Raw genomic sequence first — 19,591 nt, forward strand, 5'->3', positions numbered from 1 at the left:
CAAACACGTGTTTGATTCCATTCCAGCCATTATGAGCTGTCCCCCCCCCTCAAAAGCCTCTACTGGTTACCACCCACAAGCATGGCATTGTTGATTTATCAGAAACACCTGCAAATTTCTTCTTCGCTAGTCGCGACTGCACTAAATAGCTTTTCGTCGTAGCCACCTGAGCCATGGAGCAAACTAAAATAGCAGGTGCAAGTATTATATTTTTGCACCTTCACTTTTTTACCAGAAAATTCTCATCCATTGGTACATTTTTCAATTTTCACTTTTGTTTAGCTAATCTATATATGACTATTTTATAAATGGTATAATTGCGTAATGTGATTGCATTTTGCAACCCTGCTCCCCCGTTGCCACAAGATAAATGGTTTTGACCACTAATGCCATGCTTCACTACACACTTCACTGCTTGATTGGTGCAGCTAAACCACAAGTGTCTATCCTATAATGAACGGGAATTTTAAGGAACTTGTGTTATTTATTAGAGGTACTCCTCGCTCTTTTGTTTGGGTTTCAACCTTGTGTTTTGTATGGTGTTTGTTTGGTCTTCGTCCCCGTGCCTTTACACGGTACGCAGTCATTTGGGTAAGACATTTTAAAAAACAGGCGCAAAAATGCGTAATTGTCTCCCAATCCTTCATACCAACGTGACAGAATAATCACCCATTAAGGGAGACAGCGGGAATGGCCCGTCCAATGCTGCAACTGGCCCGTCCGACACCGCCACAACCGGTCTGTCCAACGACGTCGCAACTTTAGCAGCGGCAACTGGCCCGTCTGACGACTCACCTTCAGTAGCTGCATCGGGTCCTGATCGACCCGCACGGCGTTCCTGTGATTGTCCTCGGTGTGCTGCTAGTGCAGCGCGTCGGGGGGTACTGCCACGGATCCCTTCGGAACTTTCATTACGCACACCTGGCGCTATTCCCAGTGATTAGTAATTGTATAGTGTGTCCTTGGTTTACCATTGTCCTGTCGATTTTATTGTTACAATGTGCATATGAGTACCTGTGCTGTGTTTTGGCTTTCGTGCCATTGTGGATTGCGCAGATGATTACGGGTCTCGTCCCATGTGTTAATCATTGTGCGCTTGTGTTATTTATTTGAGGTACTCCTCGATCTTTTGTTTGGGTTTCAACCCTGTGTTTTGTATGGTGTTTGTTTGGTCTTCTTCCCCGTGCCTTTACACGGTGCGCAGTCATTTGGGTGTAATAAAAAATATTACGCATTCCTGCGCCTGTCTCCCGACCCTTCATACCAATGTGACACAAAGTCATTGAAGCCTATCATTTCACTTTCCCTGTGTTAACCATGAGCACGGGCTGACTTGGCTTTGGTGTACCGCAGCCGACGCCTGCTAGCATCCTATCTACCAAAGGTTTCACTGTGCCCAGAATGCCAAGAGTGTGCAAAGCTGTCATTAAGGCAAAGGGTGCCTATTTGAAGAATCTCAAAATCAAATTGTATTTTATATATCACTTTTTTTGGTTACTACGTGATTCCATATTTGTTATTTCATAGTTTTGATGTCTTCAATATTATTCTACAATGTAGAAAAATGTAAAAATAAAGAAAAACCCTTGACTGAGTAGGTGTTCTAAAGCTTTTGACCGGTTGTGTGTGTGTGTGTGTGTGTGTGTATACAGTTGAAGTCAGAAGTTTACATACACCTTAGCCAAATACATTTAAACTCAGTTTTTCACAATTCCTGACATTTAATCCTAGTAAAAATTCCCTGTCTTAGGTCAGTTAGGATCACCACTTTATTTTAAGAATGTGAAATGTCAGAATAATAGTAGAGAATTATTTATTTCAGCTTTTATTTCTTTCATCACATTCCCAGTGGGTCAGAAGTTTACATAATTAGTATTTGGTAGGCACAGTCAACTTAGTGTATGTAAACTTCTGACCCACTGGAATTAAGAAGAAAATTGTGGAGTGGTTGAAAAACTAGTTTTAATGACTCCAACCTAAGTGTATGTAAACTTCCGATTTGAACTGTATGTTTAAAAAAATATATATTATATATTTTTTGTACTTTTACCCCCTTTTCTGCCCAATTTCGTGATATCCAATTGGTAGTTAGTCTTGTTCCATGGCTACAGCTCCCCTACGGACTCGGGAGAGGCGAAGGTCGAGAGCCATGCGTCCTCCGAAACATGACCCTGCCACGCTGCACTGCTTCTTGACAAACTGCTCGCTTAACCCGGATGCCAGCCGCACCAATGTGTCAGAGGAAACACCATCCATCCAGTTGGCAAACGAAGTCAGCTTGTAGGCGCCCTTCCCGCAACAAGGAGTCGCTAGAGTGCGATGGGACAAAGAAATCCCGGGGGGCCAAACCCTCCCCTAACCCGTATGACGCAGGGCCAATTGTGCACAGCCTCATAGGTCTCCCGGTCACAGCCGGCTGTGACACAGCCTGGGATCGAACCCGGGTCTGTAGTGATTGCTGCGATGCAATGCCTTAGACTGCTGTGCCACGAATCCAGAACCAGCCTAGCCAGCTGGCTAATGTTTTGAGTACGGTGTAGTAAAAAAATTAATAACAGCCTCAACAGATAACATTTGCTAGCTAGATAAGATTAGCAAGATAGCTAGCTAAGGTTAGCATGCTAGCTAGCTACACTGACAGCTGTTAGTTCCCCATTTGTTGATGTTTCTCTACTTCACATGGAAATCACCACAACGTTCTTTCCCACCCCTCTTCGGAGGTGGAGCCTAAACAAGTATTTCTGCTCTAGGGCAGGAATTATATCGTCTCCCTCTGGTGGAGAGCCTTTAATGCTGTTCACCGTAGAAATAGAATAAGGTGGCCTAGGTTGTTCTAGTAGTCTGTAGCTGCTGTCTCCGGATCACATACCGCTCCAGCATGGGTCCGAATCCAGCCACTGCTATTTTAGCACACTCCCTCCTCTATCTTTTCTCTCTACCTCTGTCCTGTCCAATAAACAAAAGTATTGCCCCACTCCTTTAAAAAAAAAAAAGAAGAAAAGAAAAATGAATAATAACTAGAAAATATGATATGGCGCCCTATGTAATAATATGATATGGCGCCCTATGTAATAATATGATATGGCGCCCTATGTAATAATATGATATGGCGCCCTATGTAATAATATGATATGGCGCCCTATGTAATAATATGATATGGCGCCCTATGTAATAATATGATATGGCGCCCTATGTAATAATATGATATGGCGCCCTATGTAATAATATGATATGGCGCCCTATGTAATAATATGATATGGCGCCCTATGTAATAATATGATATGGCGCCCCAGTAATAAGTCTATGATATAGAGTTATTACTGATCTTTAGGGCTTCTTCTCATTGTGTTATAGACGAAGCACTGCCTTTTCCGAGTGCCCCAGGGTCAGCCCTTGACAGTAGCTCTAGAAAATGGTCTGCATCGCCGATGCCTCTAGGAGAAATTGGAAGTTATGGGCAATTCACTTTGAGGCAGTGTAGGTGTTTTTTCCCCACTAGGCTTCTTACCTCAGAGACACAAAAAACGTCTTTTGTTGTTGTTGTCTTTTTCCTTGACACATGTCAGTTGTGTAGCCATGTGTAGCACCCTAACTGTCTGTCTGTCGTTCTCCTGAAAATCTGAGCAGAACGCAGCAGGAACTGATAGGGAAAGAGAACAGGAATGTTCTCCTTCTCCGCAGCTATGGAGGGAGACCACCTAATCCCAGAACCCAGAATGTTTTCTTTGATTTTGGAGGGAAGCCACCGTAATCCTTTTGAGGGGTTCATAAGCATCTGTTCCATGGAGATAAGCATGAAGAGAGGGATGAGAAAGAGAGGGGATAGAGTGAGCGAGAGAGAGGGGTGGAAGGAGAAAGAAGAGGGAAAGACATAAATAGAAAGAGAAAGGAAATGGAAAGAGAGAGGGATGGGGAGATGTGGGTAGAGGAAGAGCAATAGAGAGAGGAAGAAGAGAGAGAGAGAGGGGGAGAAATGGAAAGAGAAGTGGGAGGGGATAGAGAGAAAGTGAGCGAGAACGAGTGACTGAGAGGAAGGGGAGATACTGATGTGAAGAAAGAGATTAGGGGTAGGGAGATGGGGAGAGGAACCGAGTGTGGAGAGAGTGGGAAGGATGTACAGGACGTCGACAGAGAAAGAGAGTGAGGGAGTTGAGAGAAGAAAACAGAAGATAACAGGGGAGAGTGTGACAGCTCCATGCCAACCTCAGTGCCCCTGACACAGCAGCTAGCTAGCGTGGCACTGAGAGAGGGAGGGACTCAACTCATGCCAAACCCCATGCCCCTGTCAGTGCCATCTTAACTCCCCATGCCAACGTGATGCCCAGCCTGACACAGCAACTAGACTGTTATTTAGAGAAGGAGTGGTCAAAAAGGGATGAAGTGTCCTTTTGGTCCCCTCTCTGGTCGTCCGTCTTTTCTCTCTCAATTCAGTTCAATTCAAAGGTCTTTACTGACATGGGAAACATGTTTACATTGCCAAAGCAAGTGGAATAGATAATAAACAAAAGGGAAATAAACAAGGGAAACATTAGTAAACATTACCCTCACAAAAGTTTTAAAAGAATATAGACATTTCAAATGTTATAGTATTGGCTATGTACAGTGTTGTAACAATGTGCACATAGTTGAAGTATGAAAGGGAAAATCAGTAAACAGATAAATATAGGTTGTGTTTACAATGTTGTTTGTGCTCCACTTGTGCTCCGCTCTTTTCGGGCCACAAATCTTGCTGCTGTGACTGCACACTGCGATTTTTCGTCTAACAGATATGGGATTTTATCCATTTTTGATTTGTTTAACATTCTTTGTGGGTCTGTGTGATCTGAGGGAAATATGTGTCTCTAATATGGTCATACATTTGGCAGGAGGTTAGGAAGTGCAGCTCAGTTTCCACCTCATTTTGTGGACAGTGTGCACATAGCCTGTCTTCTCTTGAGAGCCAAGTCTGCCTATGGCGGCCTCTCTCAATAGCAAGGCTATGCTCACAGAGTCTGTACATAGTCAAGGATTTTCACAGTGGTCAGGTATTCTCTCACTGTGTACTATCTGTTTAGGGCCATATAGCATTCCAATTTGCTCCAGTGTGTCTAATAGTTATCTTTTTACTTTCTCATGATTTGGTTGGGTCTAATTGTGTTGCTGTCCTAGGGCTCTGTGGGGTCTGTTTGTGTTTGTGAACAGAGCTCCAGAACCAGCTGGCTGAGGGGACTCTTCTCTAGTTTCATATCTCTGTAGGTGAGGGCTTTGGGTTTAGGCATCACTTCCTTTTAGGTGGTAGTAGAATTGAACAGCTCTTTTCTGGATGTTGATAACTAGTGGGTATAGTCCTAGTTCTGCTCTGCATACGTTGTTTGGTGTTTTGCATTTCACAAAGTTTATTTTTGCAGAATCCTGCATGCAGAGTCTCAATTGGGGGTTTGTCCCATTTTGTAAATTCTTGGTTGGCAAGTGGACCCCAGACCTAAACCATAGAGGGCAATGGGTTTGATAACGGATTGAAGTATTTTTAGCCAGATCCAAATTGGGATGTTGAGTGTTATGTTCCTTTTGATGACCTCACAACCATAGAGGGAAATGGGTTCAATAACTGATTGAAGTATTTTTTGCCAGATCTTAATTGGGATGTTGACTTTAATGTTCCTTTTGATGGCATAGAAGGCCCATCTTGCCTTGTCTCTTAGATTGTGGAAGTTACCTGTGGTTGATGTTTAGGCCGAGGTAGGTGTAATTCTTTGTGTGCTCTAGGGCAGGTATTCCCAAACTGGGTAGGGGCTGCACAATGCCGTCCCGGGTCCGCCAAATAAAAATGTAATTCACTTTTTTATTTTTAAATATCATTTATATTTTTCAAAGGGGCAATACATTTGGGTGATTTTTTTTTTTTTTTCGCCTGAGTAGCCTCGTTTCACTGGCAAAAATAAAATTAAACCATCTAGTGTTCAGTGAAATAACAATACAATGTCAAATACAGGTATCTTAGTCAAATATTTAACATCCAATCACATTATCCGTTACTCTCTCGTGGGAATTCCACTAACGGTCCATATGTAGCCAACGTAGCTGCTGCTCATTCCGTTTGCTCGAAAATGTATAAATGGTTAAAAAAGTAAGGCCTGCATCCATAGAGACACATACCAGCTCTACTGGTAGTACTGCAACTACCAGCAGTACTACACCTGCACCTGTCGACGACACAAGTTGTTCTGCTTCCACGAGCACATCCAATGCTAGCATCAGTAATTCTACATTTGTTGTTAGCCCAGCTAGCATGGACATTGACAGTTGTGAATCTGATGAAGCCGAAGAGCTACTCCCCCCTTACCCGGGAAAGCACCGAACAACAGACAGGGACATTGGACCATCAAAGAGGCGCAAATATGATGAGAACGACATTGATTTGGGGTTCACTTATATAGGGAGTAGTGCCTTTCCTCAGCCTCAGTACTTTTGCACATATAACACACTATCTCACAACTCGATGAAACCTTCACTCTTGCGCAGACATTTAGAAACAAAACATGCCAATTTGAAAAATAAGCCACAGGAGTTTTTTGAGCGAGAATTAAGACGACTTTTGAGTAGTAAGACATGTATAAAAGCAACAGATACCATTGATAAGAAGGCGCTAGAAGCGTCTTATATGGTGAGCTATCGAGTGGCTAGGACAGGCAAGCCCCATACTATTGTGGAGGACTTAATTCTTCCTGCTGCTGCAGATATGGCTGGGACAATGCTGGGGGAAAAGGCGCAAAAAACTATACAGACAATGCCTTCATCAAACAACACTGTTTCACGACGCATCAGTGACATGGCAGGAGATGTTTTGAAACAATTACTGCTTCGCATACAAGCCAGTGAATTCTATGCGTTACAGCTAGATGAGTCAACAGACGTGGCGGGCCTGGCACAGCTCCTGGTATATGTCCGTTAAGTTTATGGGGGGTCAATTAAGGTAGACATCCTCTTCTGAAAACTACTGGAAACCAGGACATCAGGAGAGGATATTTTTAAAGTACTGGACAGCTTTGTGACATCAAATGAACTTTGGTGGTCAAGATGTGTTGGTATCTGTACTGATGGCGCAAACGCCATGACAGGGAGACATAGTGGAGTGGTAACGCGCCTGCAAGCAGTTGCTCCTGATGCCACTTGTGTACACTGCAGCATCCACTGAGTTGCAATGATATGGGCAGCGACCATGTAACGCTTTTACAACATACAGAAGTGCGCTGGTTATCAATGGGCAAAGTATTGACATGTTTTTTTGAATTGGGAGAAGAGCTTAAAGTTTTCTTTGCTGACCATAATTTTAACTTGTCTGACCGCTTGCATGATGACGAGTTTTTCACACGATTGGCCTATCTGGGTGATGTTTTTTCTCGCCTGAATGATCTGAATCTAGGATTACAGGGACTCTCCGCAACTATATTCAATGTGCTGGACAAAATTGAGGCTATGATTAAGAAGTTGGAGCTCTTCTCTGTCTGCATTAACAAGGACAACACACAGGTTTTTTCATTATTGTATGATTTTTTTGTGTTCAAATGAACTAAAGCTTACGGACAATGTCAAATGTGATATAGTGAAGCACCTGAGTGAGCTGGGTGCGCAATTACGCAGGTATTTTCCTGAAACGGACGACACAAACAACTGGGTTCGATATCCCTTTCATGCCCTGCCTCCAGTCCACTTACCGATATCTGAACAAGAGAGCCTCATCAAAATTGCAACAAGCGATTCTGTGAAAATTGAATCTAATCAGAAGCCACTGCCAGATTTCTGGATTGGGCTGTGCTCAGAGTATCCGAGTATCAGGAAAATGATTTAAGACTGAGACTCTCTCCAATACAACCCAACATTGCAGAGTTATGTGCATCCTTTCAAGCACACCCTTCTCATTAACCTGTGGTGAGTTATTCACAATTTTAGATTAACAAATAAAGTTCTTTATGTAAAATGGTTAAATAAAGAGCAAAATTATTGAGTATTATTATAATATTATTTGTGCCCTGGTCCTATAAGAGCTCTTTGTCACTTCCCATGAGCCGGGTTGTGACAAAAACTCACACTCATTCTTATGTTTAATAAATGTATAGTGTGTGGCAGGCTTACAATGATGGCAAAAAACAACATTTGAGAGTGCGCTGACCCTGGTGCTAGAGGGGGTACGCAGCTGGAGGTTGAATGTTTGAAGGGGTACGGGACTATAAAAAGTTTGCGAACCACTACTCTAGAGGAACAGTGTCAGGATAGAATTTGTATTTGTTGTCTTGGCTACTGGACCTTTTTTGCAAAACCATTATTTTTGTGTTACTGAGATTCATTGTCAGGGCCCAAGTCTGACACAATCTGTGTAGAAGATCTAGGTTTTGCTGTAGGCTCTCCTTGGTTGGGGACAGAGTCACCAGATCATCTGCAAACAGTAGACATTGGATTTCTGTCCGGGCACTGCAGACTGTTCTAGTGCCCTCACCAATTGATTTATATATAAACTCAGCAAAAAAAGAAACGTCCTCCAGCTGTCAACTGCGTTTATTTTCAGAAAACTTAACATGTGTAAATATTTGTATGAACATAACAAGATTCAACAACTGAGACATAAACTGAATAGGTTCCACAGACATGTGACTAACAGAAATTGAATAATGTGTCCCTGAACAAAAGGGGGGTCAAAATCAAAAGTAACAGTCAGTATCTGGTGTGGCCACCAGCTGCATTAAGTACTGCAGTGTATCTCCTCCTCATGGACTGCACCAGATTTGCCAGTTCTTGCTGTGAGATGTTACCCCACTCTTCCACCAAGGCACCTGCAAGTTCCCAGACATTTCTGGGGGGAGTGGTCCTAGTGACACACCGCCCCAGACCATAACGGACCCTCCACCTCCAAATCGATCCCACTCCAGAGTACAGGCCTTGGTGTAACGCTCGTTCCTTCGACGATAAACGCGAATCCGACCATCACCCCTGGTGAGACAAAACCGCGACTTGTCAGAGAAGAGCACTTTTTGCCAGTCCTGTCTGGTCCAGCGACGGTGGGTTTGTTTCTATAGGTGATGTTGTTGCCGGTGATGTCTGGTGAGGACCTGCCTTACAACAGGCCCTCAGTCCAGCCTCTCTCAGCCTATTGCGGACAGTCTGAGCACTGATGGAGGGATTGTGCGTTCCTGGTGTAACTCGGGCAGTTGTTGTTGCCATCCTGTACCTGTCCCGCAGGTGTGATGTACTGATCCTGGTCTGCCACTGCGAGGACGATCAGCTGTCCATCCTGTCTCCCTGTAGCGCTGTCTTAGGCGTCTCACAGTATGGACATTGCAATTTATTGCCCTGGCCACATCTGCAGTCCTCATGCCTCCTTGCAGCATGCCTAAGGCACGTTCACGCAGATGAGCAGGGACCCTGGGCATCTTTCTTTTGGTGTTTTTCAGAGTCAGTAGAAAGGCCTCTTTAGTGTCCTAAATTTTCATAACTGTGACCTTAATTGCCTACCGTCTGTTAGCTGTTAGTGTTTTAACTTAGGGATAGGCGTCCCACTAGCGGAGGGCGCACAATTCAAATAAAAATTATGGATATTAAACATTTAGGTACATATTTTATTTATTTCACCTTTATTTAACCAGGTAGGCAAGTTGAGAACAAGTTCTCATTTACAATTGAGACCTGGCCAAGATAAAGCAAAGCAGTTCGACACATTCAACAACAGAGTTACACATGGAGTAAAACAAACATACAGTCAATAATACAGTAGAATGTGGTGATTGACAGAGTCGAAAGCCTTGGCCAGGTCAATGAATACGGCTGCACAATATTGTTTCTTATCGATGGCGGTTAAGATATCGTTTAGGACCTTGAGCGTGGCTGAGGTGCACCTACGACCAGCTCTGAAACCAGATTGCATAGCGGAGAAGGTGCGGTGGGATTCGAAATGGTCGGTAATCTGTTTGTTGACTTGGCTTTCAAAGACCTTATAAAGGAAGGGTAGGATAGATATAGGTCTGTAGCAGTTTGGGTCAAGAGTGTCCCCCCCTTTTGAAGAGGGGGATGACCGCAGCTGCTTTCCAATCTTTGGGAATCTCAGACGACACGAGAGGTTGAACATATAAGTGTCTTATATCGGCTGAAAGCTTAAATTGTTGTTAATCCAACTGCACTGTCCGATTTACAGTAGCTATTACAGCGAAAACATGCCATACGATTGCTTGAGGACGGCGCCCCAGATCAAAATATTTTTCCACCGGTAGAGGTTTCATACATTCACAAATAACGATTAAATATTCACTTATTTTTTGAAAATCTTCCTCTGATTTGTCATCCAAAGGGTCCCAGCTATAACATGTAGTGCCGTTTTGTTAGATAAAATCCTTCTTTATATCCCAAAAAGTCAGTTTAGTTGGCGCCATCGATTTGAGTAATCCACTCGTTCAACGTGCAGAGAAAGGAATCCGAAAATCTACCCCTAAACTTTGTTTCAACAAGTCAAAATACGTTTCTATTTACTCCTCAGATACCCTAAAATGTAATCAAACTATAATATTTCTTACGGAAAGAAGTTTGTTCAATAGGAAACCCGATTTTAGCAGTTGCGTCCTGTCTTCATGGCGCTCAAACACACATTTCCAAGACTATGTCCCTGTAATAAAACTGATATTTCTTATTCATTTTTGAAGTTACAAGCCAGAAACCCTCAACATAGACTGCTGACACCCTGTGGAAGCCATATGAATTTCATCCAGGGAGCTAATTTTCAATATGACCTTTTACGTGCCTTTCTAAGAGGATGGTCTCTCTCAAAAAAAATCATGTTGGTTTTTATTTGGATTTTTTCCTACCATATGTATTGTGTTATATTCTCCTACATTATTTTAACATTTCTACAAACTTCAAAGTGTTTTCTGTACAATGGTACCAATTATATGCATATCCTGGATTCAGGGCCTGAGCAACAAGCAATTTACTTTGGGCACGTCATTCAGGCGGGAATTGAGAAAAAGGGGGCCTAGCCCTAAGGAGTTTTAATGACCGTTCCACAGGGGCATGTTCATTAATTGTTTATGGTTCATTGAACAAACATGGGAAACTGTGTTTAAACCCTTTACAATGAAGATCTGTGAAGTTATTTGGATTTTTACAAATTATCTTTGTAAGACAGTGTCCTGATAAAGGGACGTTTATGTTGAAGAGGGTGGGGCTCAAGCTGCATCCCTCTCTCTCTCTCTTTCTCTCTCTCTCTACTTTCTCTCTCTGCTCTCTCTACTCTCTCTCTCTCTTGTCTCTTCTCTCCCTATCTCCTCTCTCTCTACTCTCTCTCTTTGTCTCTACTCTATATCTCTATCTCTACTTTCTCTCCTGTGTCTGAAGTCTTGTTGTTCATTCACTGCATTCAAACACTGTCTCTGGGCTCCCTCTAGTAGTGAATTGTGACTGGTACACTGGTGAGTGTTCCATCTCAGTTGGTTACTTAGGTTGTATCAGCTAGTTTATTATTGCTAGTGTATTACAGCAATGTTTGAATATCTGAAAATAGGTGAATATGCAAGCATATAATGTACTGTATGTGTCTGTCGTTATAAGTAGTGCTTTCCTCTTGCTTAGCATGACAGTGAGAAGTGTACATTAGCATGATGCCCTGTAACAACCCACATGTTAACACTTTGGAGAGTACTGTATTTAGACGCAGTCACAGTCTCCTTAGCCCTTCACTAACACACACACACATTTTAAATACTTAATTTGAATCCACCATACAAATTTACAAAAAAAGGATCCAAACATTTCAAAGGTCCCTGTCTGCATGGCACTCAAGTGTACAGGAAGCTCCTCCTTCTCCAAGCAGCTAGGCTGCCCACGACAGCTGAAACAGAGCAGTACCTAGCCAATTGGTTTGCTGTAGTTTTGTCAGCCCGCAATCTGGAGGCCACGCACTGCAAGCCTGTGTACGTGGCCAAGACTGCCAAATATCAGCACCACCAGCTTGTACCTCCACCCAGGCTGTCCCAGCACCACGAGGGGCTGGTACTGAAGCAGCTTGTCAGAAAAGGCCTGCTCCATGTAGCCGTCCAATCAGCACCTCCCCCTGACCTCCCCCACAACAACAATATCTGGTGTATTTGGTACACAGGAAAACACATCATCATCAACATCAAACCAGCTTCCCCTTACACAAGAATGTTTATGCATGTGTGCTGTTGGTGAGACCACTTGTCTCAACTCGCTGGCTATCAGGTCAACAAGTTGGTCATGTCTAGCAATGTACAAATCCTTGTATGAACAGCAGCCATTTACAACATGGGCAATGGACTCCATTACATTTGACTTGTGTAGAATACAAAATGGCTCATGGTTTGCATGGTACCAGAGTGCTACATTATATTTGTTGAAGGCACAGTTATGCCGAAACGTTGGCGATTTACCCAGTAAATACCTGGGAGTCTATAGAGTGTGACACTCTTTATTTGTTTTATAGCTTGTAGAACTTGCAGCCTCACCTTAACAGTAAAGGTGAGAATGTCCTCACCAATGGCAGTATTCTGGTACATGGAATGGGAGTGGTCAGCACATTCCAGAGCAGTGAATTTCTCCTGCAGCCTCAGGCCGGTCCAGTGTTGCAGTAGCTGCATCCGTCTGATAGCGAGGAGTGTTGTCCTGGATGTAGGATGAGATGTTCCATCATGGTGACAGAAGTCTCCACAACAACACCGCGATCTGCCACAACTGCATCAGTTTCCATATCAGTCCGTGTCCACCTGAGCTCCACTCCAGTCCTGTTGCACAGGTCGTTGATGTCCAGCCAGTCTGACCAGACTCAAAAGCCCGCAGCACGAGTGTCCAATTTTCCATTGGCCTTCCTCCTGAAGTCCAGGAAGTTGTCCTCAGTGTCGCTGGCCAGTGGAACCTTCCTCCTCCGTTGGTCCAGAAGGAGGGAAGCTCTGGCTAACTCCTTAACTGTCACATCGTCACTGTTGAGCATGTTCAACAGGTGAGTCAGTCTGGTAGCAGTGTAAATCCACTCAATATTCGGGACCCCTAAACCCCCCTCTCTTTGGCTCAGGAAGACAACGTCACATGTGGTGTGTGTGTTGAAGCATAGCCACTTTCTCACCACTTGAACAGTTTTGTTGTTCATTTCCCTCAGAACCTTCTGTGGGATAGGCACATTTGCAAGCAGATGTTGAATCTTTGCTAGGGCCACCTTTCTCACAAATCAAATCAAATGTTATTTCTCACATGCTCTGAATACAACAGGTGTAGTAGACCTTACCGTGAAATGCTTACTTACAAGCCCTTAACCAACAATACAGTTCAAGAAAGAGTTAAGAAAATATTTACTAAATAAACTAAAGTAAAAATAGTAAAATACAAATAAAAAGTAACACAATAAAATAACAATGACGAGGCTATATACGGGGGTACTTGTACCCAGTCTCTGTGGGGGTACAGGTTAGTCAAGTTATTTTGTACCTGTACTGTAGGTAGGGGTAAAGTGACTATGCATAGATAATAAACAGCAAGTAGCAGCAGTGTAAAAACAAAGGGAAGTGGGCATGTCAATGTAAATAGTCCGGGTGGCCATTTGATTAATTGTTCAGCAGTCTTATGGCTTGGGGGTAGAAGCTGTTATGGAGCCTTTTGGTCCTAGACTTGGCGCTCCGGTACCGCTTGCCATGCGGTAGCAGAGAAAACAGTCTATGACTTGGGTGACTGGAGTCTTTGACAATTTTTTGGGCCTTCCTCTGACACCACCGAGTGTATAGGTTCTGGATGGTAGGAAGCTTGGCCCCAGTGATGTACTGGGCTATACGCACTACCCTCTGTAGTGCCTTATGGTCAGATGCCTAGCAGATGCCATACCAGGCGGTGATGCAACCGGTAAGGATGCTCTCAATGGTGCAGCTGTATAACTTTTTGAGGATCTGGGAAGCCATGCCACATCTTTACAGTCTCTTGAGGCGGAAAAGGTGTTGTCGTGCCCTCTTCACGACTGTCTTCATGTGTTTGAACCATGATAGTTCGTTGGTGATGTCAATGGTGATCAGTTTTAGACTTGTACCAGCGGTTACCTCCACTGTGTCTTTCATAGAACACTGCTCATTTAGTGTCTTTCACTTCCAGACCATTTCAAAAAGTAATCTGTGCGAGAGAGCATCTCTTTGATAACATGCTCCTTTCTGGAGGAGATCTGAACATCATCATCAAGCCATGGAGCCACTGGTTAATGGCTAGGATGAAGTTAACAGCACTCTATGGGCAGCCGGTTTTTACACCAACCCTGAGTGGGATTCGGCTCATCCAGCTGCTTCCCACAAATAACTGTCTTTCCCCTAACAGTCCCACCCTGTCTTTCCCTTAACAGTCCCACCCTGTCTTTCCCCTAACAGTACCACCCTGTCTTTCCCCTAACAGTCCCACCCTGTCTTTCCCCTAACAGTCCCACCCTGTCTTTCCCTTAACAGTCCCACCCTGTCTTTCCCTTAACAGTACCACCCTGTCTTTCCCTTAACAGTCCCACCCTGTCTTTCCCCTAACAGTCCCACCCTGTCTTTCCCCTAACAGTCCCACCCTGTCTTTCCCCTAACAGTCCCACCCTGTCTTTCCCCTAACAGTCCCACCCTGTCTTTCCCTTAACAGTCCCACCCTGTCTTTCCCCTAACAGTCCCACCCTGTCTTTCCCCTAACAGTCCCACCCTGTCTTTCCCTTAACAGTCCCACCCTGTCTTTCCCTTAACAGTCCCACCCTGTCTTTCCCCTAACAGTCCCACCCTGTCTTTCCCCTAACAGTCCCACCCTGTCTTTCCCTTAACAGTACCACCCTGTCTTTCCCCTAACAGTACCACCCTGTCTTTCCCCTAACAGTCCCACCCTGTCTTTCCCTTAACAGTACCACCCTGTCTTTCCCCTAACAGTCCCACCCTGTCTTTCCCTAACAGTCCCACCCTGTCTTTCCCTTAACAGTCCCACCCTGTCTTTCCCCTAACAGTACCACCCTGTCTTTCCCCTAACAGTCCCACCCTGTCTTTCCCCTAACAGTCCCACCCTGTCTTTCCCCTAACAGTCCCACCCTGTCTTTCCCTAACAGTCCTGTCTTTCCCCTAACAGTCCCACCCTGTCTTTCCCTAACAGTACCACCCTGTCTTTCCCCTAACAGTACCACCCTGTCTTTCCCTAACAGTCCTGTCTTTCCCCTAACAGTCCTGTCTTTCCCCTAACAGTCCCACCCTGTCTTTCCCTAACAGTACCACCCTGTCTTTCCCTAACAGTCCCACCCTGTCTTTCCCCTAACAGTCCCACCCTGTCTTTCCCCTAACAGTACCACCCTGTCTTTCCCCTAACAGTCCCACCCTGTCTTTCCCTTAACAGTCCCACCCTGTCTTTCCCCTAACAGTCCCACCCTGTCTTTCCCCTAACAGTCCCACCCTGTCTTTCCCCTAACAGTACCACCCTGTCTTTCCCTTAACAGTCCCACCCTGTCTTTCCCCTAACAGTCCCACCCTGTCTTTCCCTAACAGTCCCACCCTGTCTTTCCCCTAACAGTCCCACCCTGTCTTTCCCTTAACAGTCCCACCCTGTCTTTCCCCTAACAGTCCCACCCTGTCTTTCCCCTAACAGTCCCACCCTGTCTTTCCCTAACAGTACCACCCTGTCTTTCCCCTAACAGTCCCACCCTGTCTTTCCCCTAACAGTCCCACCCTGTCTTTCCCCTAACAGTCCCACCCTGTCTTTCCCCTAACAGTCCCACCCTGTCTTTCCCCTAACAGTACCACCCTGTCTTTCCCCTAACAGTCCCACCCTGTCTTTCCCCTAACAGTCCCACCCTGTCTTTCCCTTAACAGTCCCACCCTGTCTTTCCCCTAACAGTACCACCCTGTCTTTCCCTTAACAGTCCCACCCTGTCTTTCCCCTAACAGTCCCACCCTGTCTTTCCCCTAACAGTCCCACCCTGTCTTTCCCCTAACAGTACCACCCTGTCTTTCCCCTAACAGTCCCACCCTGTCTTTCCCCTAACAGTCCCACCCTGTCTTTCCCCTAACAGTACCACCCTGTCTTTCCCCTAACAGTCCCGCCCTGTCTTTCCCTTAACAGTCCCACCCTGTCTTTCCCCTAACAGTACCACCCTGTCTTTCCCTTAACAGTCCCACCCTGTCTTTCCCCTAACAGTACCACCCTGTCTTTCCCTTAACAGTCCCACCCTGTCTTTCCCTTAACAGTCCCACCCTGTCTTTCCCCTAACAGTCCCACCCTGTCTTTCCCCTAACAGTCCCACCCTGTCTTTCCCCTAACAGTCCCACCCTGTCTTTCCCCTAACAGTCCCACCCTGTCTTTCCCCTAACAGTCCCACCCTGTCTTTCCCTTAACAGTCCCACCCTGTCTTTCCCTAACAGTCCCACCCTGTCTTTCCCTAACAGTCCCACCCTGTCTTTCCCTTAACAGTCCCACCCTGTCTTTCCCCTAACAGTACCACCCTGTCTTTCCCTAACAGTCCCACCCTGTCTTTCCCTTAACAGTCCCACCCTGTCTTTCCCTAACAGTACCACCCTGTCTTTCCCCTAACAGTCCCACCCTGTCTTTCCCTTAACAGTCCCACCCTGTCTTTCCCCTAACAGTACCACCCTGTCTTTCCCTTAACAGTCCCACCCTGTCTTTCCCTTAACAGTCCCACCCTGTCTTTCCCCTAACAGTCCCACCCTGTCTTTCCCCTAACAGTCCCACCCTGTCTTTCCCTAACAGTCCCACCCTGTCTTTCCCCTAACAGTCCCACCCTGTCTTTCCCTTAACAGTCCCACCCTGTCTTTCCCCTAACAGTCCTGTCTTTCCCCTAACAGTACCACCCTGTCTTTCCCTAACAGTCCCACCCTGTCTTTCCCTTAACAGTCCCACCCTGTCTTTCCCTTAACAGTCCCACCCTGTCTTTCCCTTAACAGTCCCACCCTGTCTTTCCCTTAACAGTCCCACCCTGTCTTTCCCCTAACAGTCCCACCCTGTCTTTCCCTAACAGTCCCACCCTGTCTTTCCCCTAACAGTCCCACCCTGTCTTTCCCCTAACAGTCCCACCCTGTCTTTCCCCTAACAGTCCCACCCTGTCTTTCCCCTAACAGTCCCACCCTGTCTTTCCCCTAACAGTACCACCCTGTCTTTCCCTAACAGTCCCACCCTGTCTTTCCCCTAACAGTCCCACCCTGTCTTTCCCCTAACAGTCCCACCCTGTCTTTCCCCTAACAGTCCCACCCTGTCTTTCCCCTAACAGTCCCACCCTGTCTTTCCCCTAACAGTCCCACCCTGTCTTTCCCCTAACAGTCCCACCCTGTCTTTCCCCTAACAGTACCACCCTGTCTTTCCCTAACAGTACCACCCTGTCTTTCCCCTAACAGTCCCACCCTGTCTTTCCCCTAACAGTCCCACCCTGTCTTTCCCCTAACAGTCCCACCCTGTCTTTCCCCTAACAGTCCCACCCTGTCTTTCCCCTAACAGTCCCACCCTGTCTTTCCCTTAACAGTCCCACCCTGTCTTTCCCCTAACAGTCCCACCCTGTCTTTCCCCTAACAGTCCCACCCTGTCTTTCCCCTAACAGTCCCACCCTGTCTTTCCCCTAACAGTACCACCCTGTCTTTCCCCTAACAGTCCCACCCTGTCTTTCCCTTAACAGTCCCACCCTGTCTTTCCCCTAACAGTCCCACCCTGTCTTTCCCCTAACAGTACCACCCTGTCTTTCCCCTAACAGTCCCACCCTGTCTTTCCCTTAACAGTCCCACCCTGTCTTTCCCCTAACAGTACCACCCTGTCTTTCCCCTAACAGTACCACCCTGTCTTTCCCTAACAGTCCCACCCTGTCTTTCCCTAACAGTCCCACCCTGTCTTTCCCCTAACAGTACCACCCTGTCTTTCCCCTAACAGTACCACCCTGTCTTTCCCTAACAGTACCACCCTGTCTTTCCCTTAACAGTACCACCCTGTCTTTCCCTAACAGTCCCACCCTGTCTTTCCCCTAACAGTCCCACCCTGTCTTTCCCCTAACAGTCCCACCCTGTCTTTCCCCTAACAGTCCCACCCTGTCTCACCATTTCACAGTCATGCTTATTAAAATGTCCCTGGGACCCTTTTCCCTAACAGTGTATACTCTTCCCTAATGTATGTGCTCTCTGTCACCTCCGGCCGCATAGCAAATGGCCCAACAAAACACAAAGGACAATGCCCATGGACCAGTCAGTCCTTCCCCCATTACAGTATCCAAAGGACGGCCTATTGAAGTGTGTGTTAGTGATGCTATTGCATCTATGTGTGGTATTTTTCTAAAACGTGTCCTCTGAGGATAACTCTGATGCTATCAATATGGATGTATGATCTCTGTGGCAGCTTGTATGATCTCTGTGGTAACTGGTATATGGATGTATGATCTCTGTGGTAACCTGTATGATCTCTGTGGTAACTTGTATATGGATGTATGATCTCTGTGGTAACTTGTATATGGATGTATAATCTCTGTGGTAACTTGTATGATCTCTGTGGTAACTGGTATATGGATGTATGATTTCTGTGGTAACCTGTATGATCTCTGTGGTAACTTGTATATGGATGTATGATCTCTGTGGTAACTTGTATGATCTCTGTGGTAACTGGTATATGGATGTATGATCTCTGTGGTAACCTGTATGATCTCTGTGGTAACTTGTATATGGATGTATGATCTCTGTGGTAACCTGTATGATCTCTGTGGTAACTTGTATATGGATGTATGATCTCTGTGGTAACTTGTATATGGATGTATAATCTCTGTGGTAACTGGTATATGGATGTATGATCTCTGTGGTAACCTGTATGATCTCTGTGGTAACTTGTATATGGATGTATGATCTCTGTGGTAACTTGTATATGGATGTATGATCTCTGTGGTAACTTGTATATGGATGTATGATCTCTGTGGTAACCTGTATGATCTCTGTGGTAACTTGTATATGGATGTATGATCTCTGTGGTAACTTGTATATGGATGTATAATCTCTGTGGCAACTGGTATCTGTACAGGGTGAACTGTAAACTACTCTATAAAAAGGGGTTTTATTATCTTTAGGAAGTCTGTCATATCTGCACTAGGTCTCATCCCCCACACAAGCCTTTAGATGCTGTGACACCCTGTGGAGATTGGGCCTGGGGGATCAGGTTACTGTAACTTGGTATCGTTTGATTGTTCAATTGTGGTTGGTTTTGATTTGAAAGAATCACACCCTCAAATGTTCTAAATGGAATGAAATGCCTTTGATCTGCCTCTTATCTTGCCCATAGAATAAGGTTGTATGAAATGCTTCTATTGTAAACTACCCGGGGATGTGTCCCCTAAGTGGTTCTGTTCATGCTTTGTAACTCAAGGATCTTCATGCCTAGTAATGCTTCTTTATTTTACCTTTATTTAAAATGGCAAGCCAGTTAGGAACAAATTCTTATTTTCAATGATGGCCTAGGAACAGTGCGTTAACTGCCTTGTTCAGGTGCAGAAGGACGGATTTTTACCTTGTCAGCTCAGGGATTCGATCTTGCAACCTTTCGGTTACTAGTCCAATGCTCTAACCACTAGGCTACCTGCTGCCCCATGCTTTGTAACTTAAGC

At 45.2% G+C, this 19,591-nt stretch overlaps 1 protein-coding gene across 1 annotated transcript in view; it reads left to right on the forward strand.

Annotated features, from left to right (window-relative positions):
- Positions 1 to 19,591, forward strand: part of si:dkey-34e4.1 (carboxyl-terminal PDZ ligand of neuronal nitric oxide synthase protein) — a 183,845-nt gene that overhangs the window by 117,314 nt on the left and 46,940 nt on the right. The window lies entirely within an intron of this gene.

Source organism: Salmo salar, chromosome 01 (assembly GCF_965601325.2).
Source record: "Salmo salar chromosome 01, fSalSal1, whole genome shotgun sequence".
Taxonomy (NCBI): Eukaryota; Metazoa; Chordata; class Actinopteri; order Salmoniformes; family Salmonidae; genus Salmo; species Salmo salar.